The sequence below is a fragment of the Hylobates moloch genome, unplaced genomic scaffold, assembly GCF_009828535.3.
Source record: "Hylobates moloch isolate HMO894 unplaced genomic scaffold, HMol_V3 SCAFFOLD_2, whole genome shotgun sequence".
Taxonomy (NCBI): domain Eukaryota; kingdom Metazoa; phylum Chordata; class Mammalia; order Primates; family Hylobatidae; genus Hylobates; species Hylobates moloch.
The window spans coordinates 58,475,988-58,497,298 of record NW_026652277.1 but is presented as its reverse complement, the minus strand read 5'-3'; the positions used below and the strand labels follow the sequence as shown (position 1 = coordinate 58,497,298).

At 37.8% G+C, this 21,311-nt stretch overlaps 1 protein-coding gene across 1 annotated transcript in view; it reads left to right on the top strand.

The window, feature by feature from the left end:
- The window catches only part of MTHFD2L (methylenetetrahydrofolate dehydrogenase (NADP+ dependent) 2 like), a 185,480-nt gene that overhangs the window by 6,982 nt on the left and 157,187 nt on the right, over positions 1-21,311 (top strand). The window contains exon 2 of the mRNA XM_058433931.1: positions 3,745-3,822. The gene's annotated coding sequence lies outside the window, so the exon portion shown is untranslated. The remainder of the gene's footprint in view (positions 1-3,744; positions 3,823-21,311) is intronic.

The window sequence follows — 21,311 nt, the reverse complement described above, 5'->3', positions numbered from 1 at the left end:
GAAAACAAGCTCAGGGCTCCCACTGATTCTACATTATGGTGAGTTGTATAATTATTTAATTATATATTACAATGTAATAATAATAGAAATAAAGTATACAATAAATGTAAATGTGCTTGAATTATCCCTAAAGCATCCCCTTACCCCAATCCACAGACAAATAGTCTTCTATGAAATTGGTCCCTTGTGCCAAAAAGGTTGGGGACCATTGCATGTGAGGACACAATGAGAAGGCAACTGTCTTCAAGCCAAGGAGAGAGTCCTCAGAAAAAATCAAACCTGTTGAAACCTTGATCTTGGACTTCCAGCCTCTAGGACTGTGAGAAAATAAATTCCTTTTGTGTAAGCCACCCAGTCTGTGGCATTTTGTTATGGCAGCCCTAGCAAACTAATATATTCAGCAATTCTTTTTTTTTCTAGGACATAAACATATTTTAATATCCTACATCCTGGGAGAAATCCTTTTAATTATTTTTGTGTATTTGGAAATAGGGGTTGTATTCCAAACTGTGGTCTACCATAAAGAACTACCTGAGGCTGGGTAATTTATAAGGAAAAGAGGTTTAATTGACTCACAGTTCTGCAGGCTGTACAGGAAGCATGGCTGGAAAGCCACAGGAAACTTATAATCATGGTAGGTGAAGGGGAAACAAGCACATCTTCACATGGTGACAGGAGAGAGAGAGAGAGCTAATGGGGAAGTGCCACACACTTTTACACCATCAGATCTCATGATAACTCACTATCATGAGAAGAGCAATGGGGAAATCCATCCCCATGATTTAATCACCTCGCACCAGGTACCTCCCCCAACACTGGGAATTACAATTCAACATGGGATTTGGGTGGGGACACAGAGCCAAACCATATCAGAGATATATTATAATAAAATGTACTGAGAGGTACACAACACCCTGGAATATTGCTGCCAAAAATGGACCTAATCATAAGAAAACATCAGATAAATTCAAATTGAGGAACTGTTCCAGAATAAAGAAGACTAAAGCAACATGACAACTAAATGCAATATACTTGAACCTGCATTGGATCCTGAAACAGTTTTATCTATCTATCCATCCATTTATCCACCCATCAAGGTAAAGGATATTATTGGGATAATTGTCATAATTTGAGTAAAATCTACAGATTAGGTATTAGCATTGCATTGCCATTAATTTCCTAGTTTTGATAGTCGTATTCTGCTTTTATAAGAGAATTTTCTTGTTCTTAGGAAATACTGGATAATCTGGGCCAAAAAATTCTGGAATTCTTTAGATTCTTCTTTCAACTTTTCTATATAAGTTTTAAGTTTATTTCAAAGTATAAATGCTATAAAATTAGGAATTCAAATAAAAATAATCAAATTGAGAGGTGTGTACATTTAACAAAATAGTTACACTAAATCAGGTTAAATTTTAAGCATGCTGAAAATTTGCTGAGACCTGGGAGTGTTTGTTTCTGTCAGGGTTAGTTTCAAAGTGCATAGTGGCATATTGAATTTTGTGTAATTTCCAGTAACATAGTTCAAGGATGAGTATCCACACGCATTTAGTGTTGCAATAATATAAAAATCCTCAGGAGCACTCCAGTCAGCACAACAAGTCCCCAGGGACAGCTAAGCACTCCAGCGTCTGGGGGCGATGGGAAACTGGAAAGAAACAATCCAGTGTAAATATGACTTCCAAGCTGGCTGTTGCTCTACTGCTCTCTTGGCAGTTGCATGCTTTCTATAGCACTGTGTGAAGGTAGGCTCATCTTTCTAATCAACAGAGTTTTCTTTTGTCTAAATATGATTCTCCGAAAGCAAGGCTATCCAAAATGCTTTGAGATTTGCTTATTAAAACAAAAAAATCCCCATTTGCATTCATTTGATGTTGTCATGAGTACAAAATAACTTTTGTGGGCCTTAGACATTTTTACCTTTGTGGGACTCTTCAGCCATCATAGTATCAATACTTAAATTTTTTTTGATGTAACTTAAAATACTTCAACATTTTTTCTGTTTTAGGTAAAATTTAGGGGATTTTTATGGGCCCTAAAAATTTCTTTATTTCTGTTGTGAGAAAAAATAACACTTTCTTAGACTCTAAAATTTCATGTTTTTCTTCCAACTTTAAAGGCAATTAAAACAATTTCATGGGCTTCTAAAATTATTGTGGGCCCTAGGCACTATGCCTACTGTCCCTAATGCATAAGTCAGCCCTAATTTGCATTAAACTTGGAATTATTTAGGTTCTATCTCTATACCTCTCAGGAAAGTGTAATATTTGCATTGATGTAGACATTTAGTTGCTAAAATTCACAACTTGTCCTATAACACATATTATATATCACTATATATACTTATATTCATTTATAATTTATATTATATTCCATTGGGGGCCACAGTTGGTTAATATTGCCTATTAAAATTGAACTAGGTAGCCATGTATTTTCACTCAGTGTTCTACTGACAAAGGCTTAGACAGTAATCATTTTCTGCCTGCTTTGAAGACTTTTGATGGACCCTAGACCATCTTAAGATCCTGCTGTATAACAAATAGTGTGTTTTTAGCATGTGTTTTCTGTATTTGCTTTTTTGTTTCATCAGCATTAGAAGTTTTTCTTAAAAAAATACAAGACATCTCTGTAAAATAGTCATGTTTTGTTCATTCTTTCTGAAGGTGATATATCTGTTGATAAGATCATTGTTTGTCTCCTATAAATAGCATTATAACATCATGAAGAATACTGCAAAATCAAATAAAAGCATGGCCATATGGATATAAAATACTAATTTTAATAAATTTATAGTTTTATATATTTATATATACTTATATATTAGTATTTATATTGATATTCAAAATAGTGAGAATCATTTTGAAGGAAAGGAAATTAATTTCAAGGGTTGGTCTAAAATTAGTCTTTCTATTTGTAGCAACCTGTTTCGTTAAGACATTTCCCATGGTCCTAAAAATCATCATATTCAAATTTAAAGGGTATCCAGCAGCCCTTTGATGAAAGCGGTCCTTACTTCCTTGCTATGTTCACTGCTTCCATTGTGCCAAGTATTAGTACAGTACCACCATGCCAGTGCATAAGGACACATTTTATACCTTTGCATACAAAATTTATTAAAGAACTCAGAATTATTCAGAGTGGATTATATTATAAAAATTAAGCAATCCTGTAAGTACTTTCAAAAGTTCTTAGTTATTTTGCTTCTGTACATGTAGACTGTTTAGGTGCTGAGAGTACAGTGGTAAACAGAACAGCAAAAAAAAAAAAATTCTGTCTTTACAAATAACATGGTACTGACATCTGGTTAGTTTTAGCTATTGTGTCTCCCTTGCTTCTGAATTCCAGAGCAATACTTTTATTTTTTGATATAAGCAAATTCCAAAACACATTGTGGGGAGGTAGATAATCTGACATTTTGCAGAGTTAAAGTAATTAGAGAAGCACAAGAAAGTTTCTAAAATGATAAATAAATTTGAAATAGGAATTAGCATGAGTGAAGCAACTCCAGGTACACGTTGATTAACCCAAGTAATACGACTCCAGGTATCCTGGGAATTCCTTTCACTGTGAAAGCTGGCCTTTGGAAAAGTAAGTGGGGTTCCTGAAGCTCCCAGAAAATTGTGAAAAAATCCTGTTGGGATCATTTCCATTTACCACTGAGCCAAATGACCATGATTTCCAATTGCAAAGGGATATCTAAAACCAGATAAGTAATTTACCTAAGTAGTCTTTTTCTCTCTTTAGTGTGAAGCTTATTCATGAAGAGACCTCTGCCTGAACACACAGCAAATGTAAGAAGGTTGTGCAGATAGTCTGAAGGAGGTGAGTTAATTTTTCCCAATTTCTTGAATTTCTCAAATTTCATTTGTCATGAAACTAATAGGAAAGATTCACAAATGTCAGTTTAAGAGTTTTACCTAATGGAATCTCACTTTTATTCATTTTTTTGCTTCTATTTAAAAGCTTTTTTTTTCAATGATAGAAAAAATACTAGCGATAGTAATTTGCTTTTTTAATAATTGAAAATGTAGAGCAATATAGCAAACCTCAAAGACTATTGATTTCTCAAAACAAAGGCATAACAAAATTTGTTTATTCTCTTTTAATTTATGGTTTTAAAAATTTTACTTGTATTTAGAAATAAAGAAAAATGAATAAGAAAAAATTAAAGAGCATTCTTCCATGGTTTCCAAGAATTTCTTATTAAACATGTTAACAAAATTTGAAGTGAATAAAAGTTAGAGCTGTAGCCTATGCTATTGGATACCCATCCATTTCATCTGATCTGCACCACTTCATTGCTCACTGTTTTGTCTTCCAAGGGCTTTCTCTGGTTACCAGCATCCACTATACTAGCAAGGCCCAGGTTGGAAATATTGGAAAATTAATGGCCTTGGGTGCAGTCTTTAACTAATGACCCACTAAATCAGTGTACTGTAAGTCCTCACTTAACCTCATCAATAGATTCTTGGAAACTGTGACTTTAAATGAAATGAATAACAAAACAGATTTTATTATAAACTAATTGAAAGAAATAAAACAAGTTTCTAAGGCATATTTCTGGTCACAAAACATCATCAAACTTCTAAATAAAGATCAAAATAATTCTAATATTAAACACTGAAGTATGTGAACTATATATACATTTCAGAAAGATTAATAAAAACAAGATAATTACTCAATTTTTGGTGAATCTGTGAGTGACAAAGGTCATAGTAGTGGTGGGTGATGTGGGGAGGGATGTTTACTCCTTATCCTAGTGAGGAGTAAACACGAGTCTTCCAATATCCACACCTTGCTGTCCATCATCAAACCTCTTTAAAATGTCTAGTTTTGTTTCTAATGTCACACTTTTTCTCTGGTGTGTGTGTGTGTGTGGCCGTAGACGTAACAGGTGGATAGTGCAACTTTAAAGTTTATTACAACAAAGTCAGGGAACGAATATGTAAGAAGCACTCTCTACCAGTATATAATTCAAAAACAAACATAACAAATATGGTGTCCTCCCTGAGCTTATACTACATCTTTTATTGTCATGTACTTGTATGATTATTGTATACTTTATATTTTTTATTTTTTCCTTAATACATAATAGATGTACATATTTTGGGGATACATGTGATAATCTGATACATTCATGATATGGTTTGGCTGTTTCCCCATCCAAATCTCATCTTGAATTTCAGTTCCCATAATCCCCATGTGTCCAGGGAGGGACCCGGTGGGAGGTAATTGAATCATGGGGGCGATTTCCCCCATGTTGTTCTCCTGATAGTGAATGAGTTCTCATGAGGTCTGATGGTTTTACAAGAGGCTTCCCCTTTGACTTGGCACTCATTCTCTGTCCTGCCGCTCCCTGAAGAGCTGCATTCTGCCATGATTGTAAGTTTCCTGAGGCCTCCCCGGCCCTGCCGAACTGTGAGTCAATTATGCCTCTTTTCTTTATAAATTACTCAGTTTGGGGCAGTTTTTTATAGCAGTATGAGACTGAATTAATACAATCAAATCAGGGTAATTGGGATGTACATCACCCTAAATACTTTTCTTTGTGCTAGGAACATTTGAATTATTCTTTTCTAGCTATTTTGAAACGTACAATAGATTGACTTACCCTACTGAACTACGGAACACAATGTCTTATTTCTTTCAATTAACTGTATACTTGTACTTACTATTCAATCGCTGTTCTTCCTCCTCACTCTCAACAATTCTTGGCCTTGGTAACCATCAATCTACTCTCTATCGTCATGATAACTACTTTTGTGTCTCCCACATATGAGTGAGAATAGGCCATGTTTGTCTCTCTGTGCTTGGCTTATTCACTTAACATAATGACCTCCAGTTCCATCTATGTTGCTGCAAATGACAGGATTGCATTAGTTGTTGTGGCTGAAAAATATTCCATTATGTATATATACCACAGTTTCTTTACACACTCATCCATTGATGGACACTTAGGTTGATTACATATTTTGGCTATTATGAATAATGCTACAATAAACATGGGATTGCAGATATCTCTTTGATATATTGATTTTCTTTCTTTTGGATATATACCCAGTAGTTAATTGCTGGGTCATGTGTAGTTCTATTTTTAGTTTTTGGAGGAACCTCCATACCGTTTTTCATAGTGGTCATTTTAATTTACATTCCCACCAACATGTATGAGGGTTCCCCTTTCTCTCCATCCTCACCAGCATCTGTTAGTACCTGTCATTTTGATAAAGGCCATTGTAAGTGGGGTTAGATGATATCTCATTGTGGTATGGATTTGCATTTTTCTGGTGACTAGTGATGTTGAGTATTTTTTTCATGTAACTGTTGGCCATTTGTATGCTTTCATTTGAGAAATCTGTTGCCCATTTTAAAATCAGATTATTTTGTTTTGTGCTATTGAATTGCTGGAGCTCCTTGTATATTCTGGTTACTAATACTTGTGAAATGGATAGTTTGTAAAAATTTTCTCCTATTCTGACTGTCTCTTTAGTGATTGTTTTCCTTGCTGTGCAGAAGCTTTTTAGCTTGATGTAATCTCAATTGTCAATTTTTGTTCTTGTTGCCTGTGCTTTCCCCAGACCAATGTCCTGGAATGTTTCCCCAATGTTTTCTTCTAGTAGCTTCATAGTTTCAGGTCTTAGATTTAAGTCTTTAATTCATTTTGATTAAATTTTTGTATATCCTGAGACATAGGGGTCTAATTTCACTCTATGCATATGGTTATCCAGTTTTCCCAGCACCATTTATTAAAGAGACTGCCCTTCCCCCATTGTCTGTTCTTGGTGTTTTTGTAAAAACTGACTTGGCTATCAATGTGTTTACTGATATCTGGGTTCTCTATTCTATTCCATTGGTGTACATGTCTGTTTTTCTACCAACCATGCTAAATTGGTTACCATACCTTTGTAGTATGTTTTAAAGTTGAATAGTGTGATGCTTCCAGCTTTGTGTTTTTTACTCAGGATTGCTTTAGCTATTCAGGGAATTTTTTAGTGTGTGGTTCTATATAAATTTGAGGATTTCTTTGTATTTATGGGAAGAAAGTCAGAATTTTGACAGGGATTGCATTGAATCTCTAAATTGCTTGTCATTCTTGAAGGCAGCATGTACTTGGGTCTTGTTTCTTTACCCATTCAGCACCTCTATAACTTTTAATTGGAGAATTGAGACCATTTGTATTCAGTACTATCATTGACAAGAAAGGAGTTACTGCTGACAATTTGTTTCCTGTTTTCTGGTTGTTCTGAGAGTCTTCTCTTCCTTTATTACCATCTTCCTTAGTGGTTAAGTGATTTTCTCTGATAGTAAGCTTTTAATCCATTGTTTTTTATTTTTACTGTAATATTATAGGTTTTGCATTGTGGTTACCTTGAGGCTTACAATAAACATCTTTTAAATATAACAAGTTATTTTAAACAGATGACAACTTAGAGCACAAATAAAATAGAAATAAAAGAGAAAACTAAAAACCAAAACTGTTCACAAGGATATTCAGGACTTGAACTCAGCTCTGGATCAAGCAGACCTAATAGACATCCGCAGAACTCTCCACCCAAAATCAACAGAATATACATTCTTCTCAGCCCCACATCATCCTTATTCTAAAATTGACCACATAATTGGAATCAAAACACTCTTCAGCAAATGCAAAAGAACAGTAATCACAACAAACATACTCTCGGACCACAGTGCAATCAAATTAGAACTCAGGATTAAGAAACTCACTCCAAACCACACAACTACATGGAAACTGAACAACCTGCTCCTGAATAACTAAATGAAATAAAGGCATAAATAAATAAGTTATTTAAAACCAATTAGAAGAAAGACAGACACAACATACCAGAATCTCTGGGACACAGCTAAAGAAGTGTTTAGAGGAAAATTTATAGCACTAAATGCCCACAGGAGAAAGTGGGAAAGATCTAAAATCGACACCCTAACATTACAATTAAAAGAACTAGAGAAGAAACAGCAAACAAATTCAAAAGCTAGCAGAAGACAAGAAATAACTAAGATCAGAATAGAACTGAAGGAGACAGAGACACAAAAAACCCTTCAAAAAAATGAATGAATCCTGGAGCTGTTTTTTTGAAATGATTAACAAAATAGATAGACCACTAGCCTAATAAAGAAAAAAGAAAGAAGAATCAAATAGACACAATAGAAAATGACCAAGGGGATATCACCACTGATCCCACAGAAATACAAACTACCATCAGAGAATACTATAAACACCTCTACACAAATAAAATAGAAAATCTAGAAGAAATGGACAAATTCCTGGACACATACACCCTCCCAAGACTAAACCAGGAAGAAGTCGAATCCCTGAATAGACCAATAACAAGTTCTGAAATTGAGGCAGTAATTAATAGCCTACCAACCAAGAAAAGCCCAGGACCAGACAAATTCACAGCTGAATTCTACCAGAGGTACAAAGAGGAGATGGTACCATTCCTTCTGAAACTATTCCAAACAATAGAAAAAGAGAGACTCCTCCCTAACTCATTTTATGAGGTCATCATCACCCTGATACCGAAACCTGGCAGAGACACAACAAAAAAAAGAAAACTTCAGGCCAATATCCCTGATGAACATTGATGCGAAAATCCTCAATAAAATACTGGCAAACCTAATCAAGCAGCACATGGAAAAGCTTATCCACCATGATCATGTCAGCTTCATTCCTGAGATGCAAGGCTGGTTCAACATATGCAAAACAATAAACGTGATTCATCACATAAACAGAACCAATGACAAAGACCACATGATTATCTCAATAGATGCAGAAAAGGCCTTCAATAAAATTCTGCACCCCTTCCTGCTAAAAACTCTCAATAAACTAGGTCTTGATGGAACAAATTTAAAAACAATAAGAGCTATCTATGACAAACCCACAGCCAATATCATACTGATTGGGCAAAAGCTGGAAGCATTCCCTTTGAAAACCGGCACAACACAAGGACGCCCTCTCTCACCACTCCTATTCCACATAGTATTGGAAGTTCTGGCCAGGGCAATCAGGCAAGAGAAAGAAATAAAGTGTATTCAAATAGGAATAGAGGAAGTCAAGTTGTCTCTGTTTGCAGGTGACATGATTATATATTTAGAAAACCCCATCATATCAGCCCAAAATCTCCTTAAGCTTTATCAGCAACTTCAGCGAAGTCTCAGGATACAAAATCAATGTGCGAAAATCACAAGCATTCCCATACCCCAATAATAGACAAACAGAGAACTAAATCCTGAGTGAACTCCCATTCACAATTGCTACAAAGAGAATAAAATACCTAGGAATACAACTTACAAGGGATGTGAAGGACCCTTCAAGAAGAACTACAAACCACTGCTCAAGGAAATAAGAGAGGACACAAACAAACGGAAAAACATTCTATGCTCATGGATAGGAAGAATCAATATTGTGAAAAAGGCCATACAGCCCAAAGTAATTTATAGATTTAATGCTATCTCATCAAGGTACCATTGACTTTCTTCACAGAATTAGAAAAAACTACTTTAAATTTCATGTGGAAACAAAAAAGAGCCCATATAGCCCAGACAATCCTAAACAAACAAAAATGCTGGAAGCATCATGCTACCTGACTTCAAACTATACTACAAGGCCACAGTAATCAAAACAGCATGGTACTGGTAACAAAACAGATATATAGACCAATGGAACAGAACATAGGCCTCAGAAATAACACCACTCATCTACAACCATCTGATCTTTGACAAACGATAAAAATAAGCAACAGGGAAAGGATTCCTTATTTAATAAGTGGTGTTAGGAAAACTGGCTAGCCATATGCAGAAAACTGAAACTGGACCCCTTCCTTACACTTTAAACAAAAATTAACTCAAGATGGATTAAATAGTTAAACATAAGGCCTAAAGCTATAAATACCCAAGAAGAAAACCTAGGCAGTACCATTCAGGACATAAGCATGGGCAAAGTCTTCATGACTAAAACACCAAAAACAATGGCAACAAAAGCCACAATTGACAAATGGGGTCTAATTAAAGTGAGGAGCTTCTGCACAGCAAAAGAAACTATCATCAGAGTGAACAGGCAACCTACAGAATGAGAGAAAAATTTTACAATCTATCCATCTGACAAAGGGCTAATATCCAGAATCTACAAAGAACTTAGACAAATACACAATTAAAACAAACAAACAAGCCCATCAAAAAGTGGGTGAAGGATGTGAACAGACACTTCTTAAAAGAAGACATTTATATGGCCAAAAAACATATATAAAAAGAAAGCTCATTATCACTGGTCATTAGAGAAATGCAAATCAAAACCACAATGAGATACCATCTCACACCAGTTAGAATGGCAATCATTAAAAAGTCAGGAAAAAACAGATGCTGAAGAGGAAGTGGAGAAATACGGATGCTTTTACATTGTTGGTGGGCGAATAAATTAGTTCAGCCATATGGAAGACAATGTGGTGATTCCTCAAGGATCTAGAACCGGAAATACCATTTGACCAGCAATCTCATTACTAGATATATACCCAAAGGATTATAAATCATTCTACTATAATGACACATGCACAGGTATGTTTCTTGCAGCACTATAGCAATAGCAAAGATGTCAAACCAACCCAAATGCTCATCAATGATAGACTGGATAAAGAAAATGTGGCACATATACACCATGGAATACTATGCAGCCATAAAAAAGGATGAGTTCACATCCTTTGCAGAGACATGGGTGAAGCTGGAAACCATCATTCTCAGTAAACTAACACAAGAACAGAAAACCAAGCACCACATGTTCTCACTCATAAGTGGAAGTTGAACAATGAGAACACATGGACACAGGGAGGGGAACATCACACACCAGGATCTGTCAGAGGGTGGGGCGCTAAGGGAGGGATAGCATTAGGAGAAGTACCTAATGTAGATGACGGGTTGATGGGTGCAGCAAACCACCATGGCACATGTATACCTATGTAACAAACCTGCACATTCTGCACATGTATCTCAGAACTTAAGGTATAATAACAATGAAAAAAATGCTCTACACTTTAACTCCACACCTCCCACAAACACTTTGAATTTTTATTATATCAGTTTGCATATTTAAAAAATATCTATTTTGAACAGATTGTTGTAGCTATTATTGTTTTTGATAGATTTGTCTTTATAAGCTTCTTACTAGAGTTATGATTGGATTGCACACCACAGTTAAATTATTGGCATATTCTGGGGTTGTGTTCATACTTAATTTTACCAGTGGGTTTTATACCTTGAAATGTTTTAGTTAGTACACCAATATGTTAGCATTTTTTAATTTCAGGTTGAAGAATTCCCTTTAGCATTTCTTGCAAGATGAGTCTAGTAGTGGTGAATTCTCTTAGCTTTTGTCTGTGAAAGACAATTTCTCTTTATTAATGCTGCCCTGTTTCCTTCTGGCCTACATGGTTTCCATTGTGAAATCTGTTTCTGGATGAACTGGAGTTGCTTTGTTATTTTACTCTTTTGCTGCTTTCCGGATCTTCTCTTTGTCTTTGATATTTGAAAGTTCAATTATTATATGCCTTGGTTAGTGTTACTTGGGTTGAATCTGTTTGGTGTTCCCTAACCTTTCTATATCTAGATATTTCTGTCTTTCATGAATTTTGGAAAGTGCTCTGTTATTATTTCTCAGGATAAGCTTTTCTCCCCTTGCTCTTGCTCAGCTCCCCCTTAAACACCAATAATTTTTAGATTTGGTCTTTTGAGGTAATTTTCTATATCTTAATAGGTGGCCTTCATTTCTTTTTATTGTTTTTTTCTTTTCTTTCTTTGGACTGTATTTTCTTAATAGCCAGTCTTTGAGCTCACTGATTGTTTTCTCTAACCCATTCTGTTATTGAGATCCTCTAAAGAGTGTTTCAATTCAGCAAATGTGGTTCTCCGTTCCAAGATTTCTGTTTCATTTTTAAATTATTATTTCAATTTTCTTGTTAAATTTCTCTGATAAGTATCTGAATTGTTTTTCTATGTTGTCTTGTAGGTCACTGAGTTTCCTTAAAATTGCTATTTTGAATTCTTAGTTATAAAGTTCACATATTGGTTTTCTAATCCCAAAATGGCAGCATAGAAGCAAGCTTGCTTCTCTCCCCTCCACCAGAAACCAAAAAGAAATACACAGCAGCAAGATCTTCACCAGCAGCACCCCAGAGATCCTGTATGAGGATGAGACAGTTCCTGTAGCTACAGAGAAGTGGAAAAATTCTGAGCAGATGGTAGGAGAACCAGATTCTACATCCATGAGTCCTCTTCCCTGCATTCCACCAGGCATCAGCAGCATGAAAAATCTGCCCTCAACTCATGGTTTCTGCATAGAAAAACGTGAAATTGAGATTGTCAACCAGCTTTCCCATCTTCTTCGGTTTCCTGCCAGGAGACCCGCATTGGCCTTAAACCACAGGTAGCACTGTGACTGCCTGGGGGGAGAAATGTCCGTGAAAGCTGGCAAAGACAAATAGGGAAGCCAGGACTACCATCCTCAGCCATAAAAACTCCTTGTAACTTGACCAAAGGAGGTGCCAAATCAGTAGAAATCATGTAGCAAGTATGTTCCACAAGTCCCCTGGGAACACACCCGCGTCCGGCCTTCCCACAGTGCTAGAGTAATCCCTTTGGACCTCCTCCTTGTGGGACAGGCAGTGCTCTGGCCAGTTACAAAACTCAAGATAAACATAGGCTTATGGCGCCACCTAGAGCCGAAAACAAGGCAGCAAGCTGGCAGTGAAGATTCATTAAGCAACTGTATTCAATAAAAACCAAATCAAACTAGACAGAAAAAGCTGGACTAAATAACTAATTATTAATACAAATACATAGATGTATACCCACAAGAAACAACAGCAAACATAGAACCATAACCTTCTAGACAAAGCAAAGGTCCAGCGACTGACCCTCCTGAGAAGGCGATTTGTGAACTCTGACCAAGAATTCGAAACAGCTGTTTTAAGGAAACTTTGTTATCTCTAAGATAACACAGAAAAGCAACTCAGATATTTATCAGAGAAATTTAACAAGGAAATTGAAATAATAATAAACAGAAATCTTGTAACTAAGAACTACATTCACTGAACTAAGAAACTCTTCAGGGGATCTCAACCACAGAATAGGTCAAGCAGAGAAGACAATGAGCTCAAAGACTGGCTGTTAAAAAATACACAGAGGAGAGAAAAGAAAAAAGAATGAAAATGAGAGAAGGCCACTTACAAGATACAGAAAATTACCTCAAAGACAAAATCTAAAAATTATTGATGTTCAAGAGAGAGCAGGGCAGGAGCAAGGATAGAAAGTTTATTTAAAGAAATAATAAGAGAATACTTTCCAAAACATGAGAAAGATATAAATATTCAGGTACAGGAAGGCCTTAGAGCATCACGTTAGTCAAATAAGACTAATGAAGGTATTTACTAATCAAACTGTCAAAGATCAAGCATAAAGATAAAATTGTAATGGCAGCAAGAGAAAAGAAGCAAGTAGCATATAAAGGAGCTCCAAATCATCTTTAGCCAGAATAAGAAAAAAAGAGAGAAGACCCAAATAAGTAAAAGTAGGAACAAAAATGGAGACATGACAACTGAGACCTCAGAAATACTAAGAATCGTTAGAAAAAATTAGGAACTATTACATGCCAGCAAATTGGAAAATATAGAAGAAATGGATAAACTCCTGGACACATGCAACCTACCAATATTGAACCATCAATAAATAGAAAACCTCAATAAACCAATAATAAGTTATGAAATCAAAGCCATAATAAAAAGTCTCCCGTCAAAGAAAAGCTCAGGGCCTGATAACTTCACTGCTAAGTTCTACCAAACATTTAAAGAACTAATACCAATTCTATTCAAATACTTCAAAACGATTAAAGAGGAGAGAGGGAATACTTTCAAACTCATTCTACAAGGTGAGTGTTACTGTGATACCAAAACCAGACAAGGACACATTTAAAAAAAAAAAAAAAAAAAAAGAAGCTAGAGGCCAATATCACTGGTGAACACAGATGTAAAAATCCTCAGCAAAATACTCATTTACCATTGTCAAGTAGAATTCATTCCAGAGATACAGGATAGTTCAACATATGCAAATCAATACATGTTATACACGACGTTAACAGAATCGAGATCAAGAATCATATAATTATTTCAATAGATGCCATAAAGGTAAAGGCATTTGATAAAATTCAACATTCCTTTATGATAAAAATCCTCAACAAACTGGGCACAGAAGAAACATACCTGAAAATAATAAAAGCCATCTATGACAAACCCATAGCTAACATCACACTTAACTGGGAAAAATTGAAGGCTTTTCCTCTAAAGGCTAGACCAAGACAAGAACGCCCACTTTCACTATTATTTTGGTGTTATTCAATATAATACTGGAAGTCCTGGCCAGAGCAATTAGATAAGAAAAAGAAATGAAGGAAAACCAAATTGGAAAGATAGAAGTCAAATTAGCTTTGTTCATCTTATATGTAGAAAAACCTAAAGACTGTACCAAAAAGAAAACTGTTATAACTCATACAGGAATTTAGTAAAGTTGTAGGATACAAAATCAATGTACAAAAATTAGTAGTGTTTCTACACACCAAGACTGATCTAGCCAAAAATGAAATCAAGAAGGCAATCTCATTTAAAACTACAAAGAATATGCAATACCTGGGAATCAATTTAACCGAAGATGTGAAAGACCTACACAAGAAAAACTATAAAACTCTGGTGAAAGAAATAGAAGAAAGCACCAAAAAATTGGAAAAATATTCTCCACTCATGGATTGGAAGACTTAATTTTGTTAAAATGACAATACTACCCCAAGCAATTTCCAGATTCACTGCAATCCCCATCAAAATTCCAATGACATTCTTCACAGAAATGTTTTAAAAATCTGAAATTCATATGGAACTGCAAAAGATCCTAAATAGCCAAAGCAATCCTGAACAGAAAGAACAAAGCTGTAAACATCACACTACCTGACTTCAAATCTATTACAAAGCTATAGTAACCAAAACAGTATGGTACTGGCATAAAAATAGACACATAGATAAATAAAACAGAATAATAATCTGGAAATAAATCCATGCATTTGCAGCCAATTCATCCTCAGCAAAGGCATTAAGAACTTAAAATGGGAAAAGGTCAGCCTTTTCAATAGGTGGCGCTGAGAAAATTGGATAACTATATGCAGAAGAATGAAACTAGACCCCTATCTCTCACCATACACAAAAATTAAATCAAAATGAATTAAAGACTTGAATCTAAGACCTAAAACCATGAACTACTAGAATAAAACTCTGAGGAAATACTTCAGGACAATGATCTGGACAAAGATTTCTTGTGTAACCTCTAAAGCACAGGCAACCAAAGCAAAAATAGACAATTGGGATTACATCAAACTATAAAACTTTTGAATAGCAAAGGAAACAATCAACAGAGTGAAGAAACAACCCAGAATGGGAAAAAACAATTGCAAGCTATTTATCTGGCAAGGGATTAATAACTAGAGTATATAAAAAGCTCAAACAATTCAATAGGAAAAAAATTGAAACCTTAATTTAAAACTGGACAAAATATTGAATAGACACTTCTCAAAAGGAGATATACAAATGACTAACAGCTATATTAAAGCAATGCTCAACAGTACTATATATCAGAGAAATGCAAATTAAAACCACAATGAGTATCATCTCATCCCATTTAAAATGGCTTGTATCAAAAAGATAGATAATAACAGATGCCAGCAAGTATGTGGAGAAAGGGGAATTCTCATACACAGTTGGTGGGAATTGGTACAGCCAGTACAGAAGATTGTATAGAGGTTCTTCAAAAAACTGAGAATAGAACTACCGTATGATCTAGCTATTTCACTACTGGGTATATATATTTAAAAAATCAATGTATCAAGAAGATATCTGCATTCCCATGTTTACTGCAGCATTATTCACAATAGGCAAAATATAGAATCAATTTAAGTGCCCATAAATGGAGGAATGGATAAAGAAAATGTGGTACATATACACAATGGAATATTACTCAATCGTAAGACATATGAAAGCCTGTCATTTGCAGCAACATGGATGGAACTTGAGGTCACTATGTTAAGAGAAATAAGCCAAGCACAAACAAACAAATATGGCATGTTCTTATTCTTGTGTGGGAGCTAAAAAAAGTGGATATCATGAAGACACAGATTGATGGTTACCAGAGACCAAGAATGGCAGTGGGAATGAGGGGAATAAGAGAGGGGGGTAAAATAATATAAATATATTTATTACCAATTAGCTTTACACTTAAAAATGGTAAATTTTATACATAAATTATATATATATACACACACACACACTTTTTTATTTTAAGAAAAATAAATAAATAAGTAAATTCAGCCTTACCTTTCAAAAAAAAGTTGACATATCTCTGTCTTGTTAGGGTTAGACAATGGTTCCTTGCTTTGTCTGTTTGGGTTGGTCATGGCTCCTCCTTTGCTATTATTTCTTTTCGATGTACATCTATGTCTTTGCATTGAAGGATCAATTATTCCAGTCTTCTCTGTCTGGCTTTGTTACAGGCGGGTCTTTGTTCTTAGAGCTCCCAAGATGGGGGTGGGCCGCTCACAATATGGCTGCAAACCTTTTGTCCTCTGACCTGGGGTTCTTGGCCTCATGGATTCCAAGGAATGGAACCTTGGGCCATGTGGTGAGTGTTATAACTCATTAGAAGCCGTGGGTCGTGGTAGAGAACTGTGTTCAGCTCAATTAGGACGAACCTGGGCACTTAACCCTGCAGGAACAATGGTGAACCTTTAGCCCGATCCAGAGCGGCAATGGGAACCTCCCTGGATCAGGAGCGCAGCAGACACCCTGCCAGATCCGGAGGAGTGGAAGTCAACGGAGGGTCTGGGAGGGCAGCGAACAGCAGTGGTGGATGGTAAGCAAAAGCTCAGCTCAAGTGTAAGAAACACGGACCAGAAGAGTGTGCAGTAGCAAGATTTAATAGAGTGAAAACGGAGCTCCCATACAATGGGAGGGGACCCAAAGCCGGTTGCCGCTCCCTGCTCAAATGCCTGGGTTTATATCCCAATCATTGTCCCTCCCTCTGTGCTCTCAGGCGATATATGATTTGACTATTTCTTTACCTCCTACTTTAGCCTAATTTGTATTTTAGTGAGCCCTCTTTACTACCTGATTGGTTGTGTGTCTGGAATTGGTGGGTTCTTGGTCTCACTGACTTCAAGAATGAAGCTTCGGACCCTCACAGTGAGTGTTACAGCTCTTAAGGTGGCGCGTCTGAAGTTTGTTCCTTCTGATGTTCCGACGTGTTCGGAGTTTCTTCCTTCTGGCGGGTTCATGGTCTTGCTGGCTCAGGAGTGAAGCTGCAGACCTTTGCGGTGAGTGTTACAGCTCTTAAGGCGGCGCATCTGGAGTTGTTTGTTCCTCCCGGTGGGCTCGTGGTCTCACTGGCTTCAGGAGTTAAGCTGCAGACCTTTGCGGTGAGTGTTACAGCTCATAAAAGCAGTGTGGGCCCAAAGAGTGAGCAGTAGCAAGACTTATTGCAAAGAGAGAAAGAACAAAGCTTCCACAGTGTAGAAGGGGGCCCGAGCGGGTTGCCGCTGCTGGCTCGGGCAGCCTGCTTTTATTCTCATTGGGCCCCACCCACGTCCTGCTGATTGGTAGAGCCGAGTGGTCTGTTTTGACAGGCGCTGATTGGTGCGTTTACAATCCCTGAGCTAGACATAAAGGTTCTCCACGTCCCCATCAGATCAGTTAGATACAGAGTATTGACACAAAGTTCTCCAAGGCCCCACCAGGGCAGCTACAGAGTGTCGATTGGTGCATTCACAGACCCTGAGCTAGACACAGGGTGCTGATTGGTGTATTTACAATCCCTGAGCTAGACATAAAGGTTCTCCACATCTCCACCAGACTCAGGAGCCCAGCTGGCTTCACCCAGTGGATCCTGACCGGGGCTGCAGGTGGAGCTGCCTGCCAGTCCCGTGCGGTGCACTCGCACTCCTCAGCCCTTGGGTGGTCGATGGGACTGGGCACCGTGGAGCAGGGGGTGGTGATAGTCAGGGAGGCTTGGGCTGCACAGGAGCCCATGGAGGGGGTGGGAGGCTCAGGCATGGCGGGCTGCAGGTCTTGAGCCCTGCCCCGCGGGAAGGCAGCTAAGGTCCCCTGAGAAATCGAGTGCAGCGCTGGTGGGCTGGCACTGCTGGGGGACCCAGCACGCCCTCCGCAGCCGCTGGCCTGGGTGCTAAGCCCCTCATTGCCCGGGGTGGCAGGGCCGGCCGACTGCTCCCAGTGCGCGGGGCCCACCAAGCCCACGCCCACCCAGAACTCCAGCTGGCCCGCAAGCACCGCACACAGCCCCGGTTCCTGCCGGTGCCTCTGGCTCCACACCTCCCTGCAAGCTGAGAGAGTGGGCTCCAGCCTAGGCCAGCCCAGAAAGGGGCTCCCACAGTGCAGCAGTGGGCTGAAGGGCTCCTCAAGTGCCGCCAAAGTGGGAGCCCAGGCAGAGGAGGCGCTGAGAGCGAGTGAGGGCTGTGTGGACTGCCAGCATGCTGTCACCTCTCAGTTGGGTGTGAGCTGAGTTACAAGCCCCGTGTTTAAAAGTAGGTGCAGTCACCTTCCCCAGCCAGGCTTAGGAATTCTTAGTTGGCCTAGGAAATCCAGCTAGTCCTGTCTCTCAGCTTGTTTTGGTGTTTATTGGGTATGTTTGCATAAAGAGTCTTTGTAATTTACTTGTTGAATTTCTTATTTGCTTTTCCACTAGGTCACTTTCTCCTATTTGGCACTAGAATGTGTCTGAAGCCCAGGTTTGCCCTAGCTCTAGAAAAGGATTAGGAGGACCTGGGGAGGTCCCAAAGGTGATATCCTAGGGGATGGCTAGTGGGGATTCATAAGGAGGGAACCTGTGGATGGTACTTCTTAGAGCATTGTGCTGATGAACAGCCACTCTAATTTGGCATCTCCTTTGGCCAAGTCGCACAGCAGAGTATCCAGGGCTAGGGATGGTAGTGCTGCCTTCTCCGTTTGTGTCTGGCTGTCCTCAGGGGTATTTCTCCCTTCAGGCACTTGTGATGCTTCCTGTGGGTTGAAGCAGGAACTGATCTCCTGCCAGAGAGCCCAAGATGGTGGAAAAGCTGGTAGTCCACCTCCATCTCACTCTTCCCATGAGTTGGGGGAAATGTTCCACAAACTTGGTTCCAGGCAGACTGGAAACTTGAGTCTCTTACTGTCTGGTCAAAGTTTACTTTACTTCTTTGTGGCCCTGGGAACTAAGTCATTCTCATATTTGAATTCTGGGATATTGTTGGTGATAAAGCACTGCTTTTGCTGCACTCCCCCAATTTTGACGTGTTCTCTTTTAATTTTCCTTTGGGTCAAAAATAGTTTCTAATTTCTCTTTTCATGTCTTTTTCATTTCCTAGATTAGTAAAAGTTTGTTGTCATTTTTAGGTATAAAATTAAACTGCCTTTCTCAGAATCTTGGATATACCACTTACTAGATTTGTAACGTAGGTCAAGTTCCTTAATGTCTTTGAAGTTCAGTTTTACTACAGGTAAAATGGTAATAAGGGACTCTATCTTCCAGGGCAATTAAGGAGATTAAATGAAGTAATCAACCAGATGTGGTGGCTCATGCCCATAATTCTAACATTTTAGGAGGCCCAGGTGGGTGGATGGATTGAGCTCAGGAGTTTGAGACCAGCCTGGGCAACATCTACAAAAAATTTAAAAAAAAATAGCTGACATGGTGGCACATGCCTGTAGTCCCAGCTACTCAGGAGGCAGAGGTGGGAGAGTCACCTGAGCTCAGGCAAGTCAAGACTGTAGTGAGCCATAATTGTGCCACTACACTCCAGCCTGGGCAACAGAGTGAGATCCTGTCTCAAAAAAGAAAAATATAAAAGATAAAAAAATGAAGTAATCTATGTAAAGCACATAGAAAAGTATCTGGCATAAAGCAAACCCACAGAAACTGCTATTATTATTGGTAATTTTATTAGTTTTAATTTTATGTAATTAATTAACTCAATCCACACAAATACTCCTGTATTTTTAGTATTTAAATTATTTTAATTTTCTCAATTATATATTTTTCACTTTGCGCACACCTTTTTCATGTTGTGCATTATTCATTTAGGCTATACTACGAAAAAAGGCAATATAATTCAAGGGCATTGTATTAGTCCATTCTCACACTGCTATAAGGACATACCAGAGACTGGGTAATTTATAAAGGAAAGAGGTTTAATTGACTCACAGTTCCACAGGGCCGGGGAGGCCTCAGGAAACTGACAATCATGACAGAAGGGGAAGCAAAAGCGTCCTACTTCGCATGGCAGCAGGAAGAAGAATGAGTGCCCAGTGAAGGGGGAAGCCCCTTATAAAACCATCAGCTCTCATGAAGCTAACTCACTATCATGAGAACAGGATGGGGAAAACTGCCCCCACGATTCAATTGTCTCTTCCTGGTTCCTCCCACAAAACATGGGGATTATGGGAATGACAAAATGAGATTTGAGTGGGAATGCAGCCAAACCATATCAGGCATGAAGATATTTGTGGGTTTTTAAATTTATATTGTTAGATTACCTTACCAAATATGACAGTACTCATATTCTCAAATTTTATGCTAGTTTTTATGATATTTTATGAATATACTTAGTGTAGCTTGTTTTTGCCCTAACTTCAAGGATGAAAACAAAACTTCATTATGTGACAAATTTTCTCATCTTATTAGGGTAGTTTGCTGGTGCTCTAGGTAATAACTGAAATACGGCGTTTTCAAGAAGGCCAAAGTTGCTCAGCAAGAATCGAGATAATTGGCTTAAGCAGGGTTGATTACTATTATAGAAAGGATTAGAGCTAAATAATTATTCATAGGATAACATGAGATAACAGATGAAGTAGTAATCCAAGCAAAATTCACATTCAAAGGCTGAGGTACGAATGCTAGAGAAAGTCAGGCCTGCTGTCAAATGTGAGTTCTCACATTCAGTGTGTCACTAGATTCTATTGCTCTTACCTCCTTAATGAGTTTAATCTGTCTCCTCCTTGCCATCCACAGTGACATAGCCTTAGTTCTGACGCTTATTGTTTCTCGCTTTGATTACTAAAACAGTCTTCTAAGCCTCCAAGGCCTCCCCCTTCCTTTAGTCCATTTACTCATTCATTCATTGAGAAGCACTGACTCGACACAAAATTTCTAGCTCTACTCTCTTGTCACTCACTTGACCTCAAGTAAATTACATAACCTTTTAGTGTTTTAGTTTCCTTATCCATAAAATA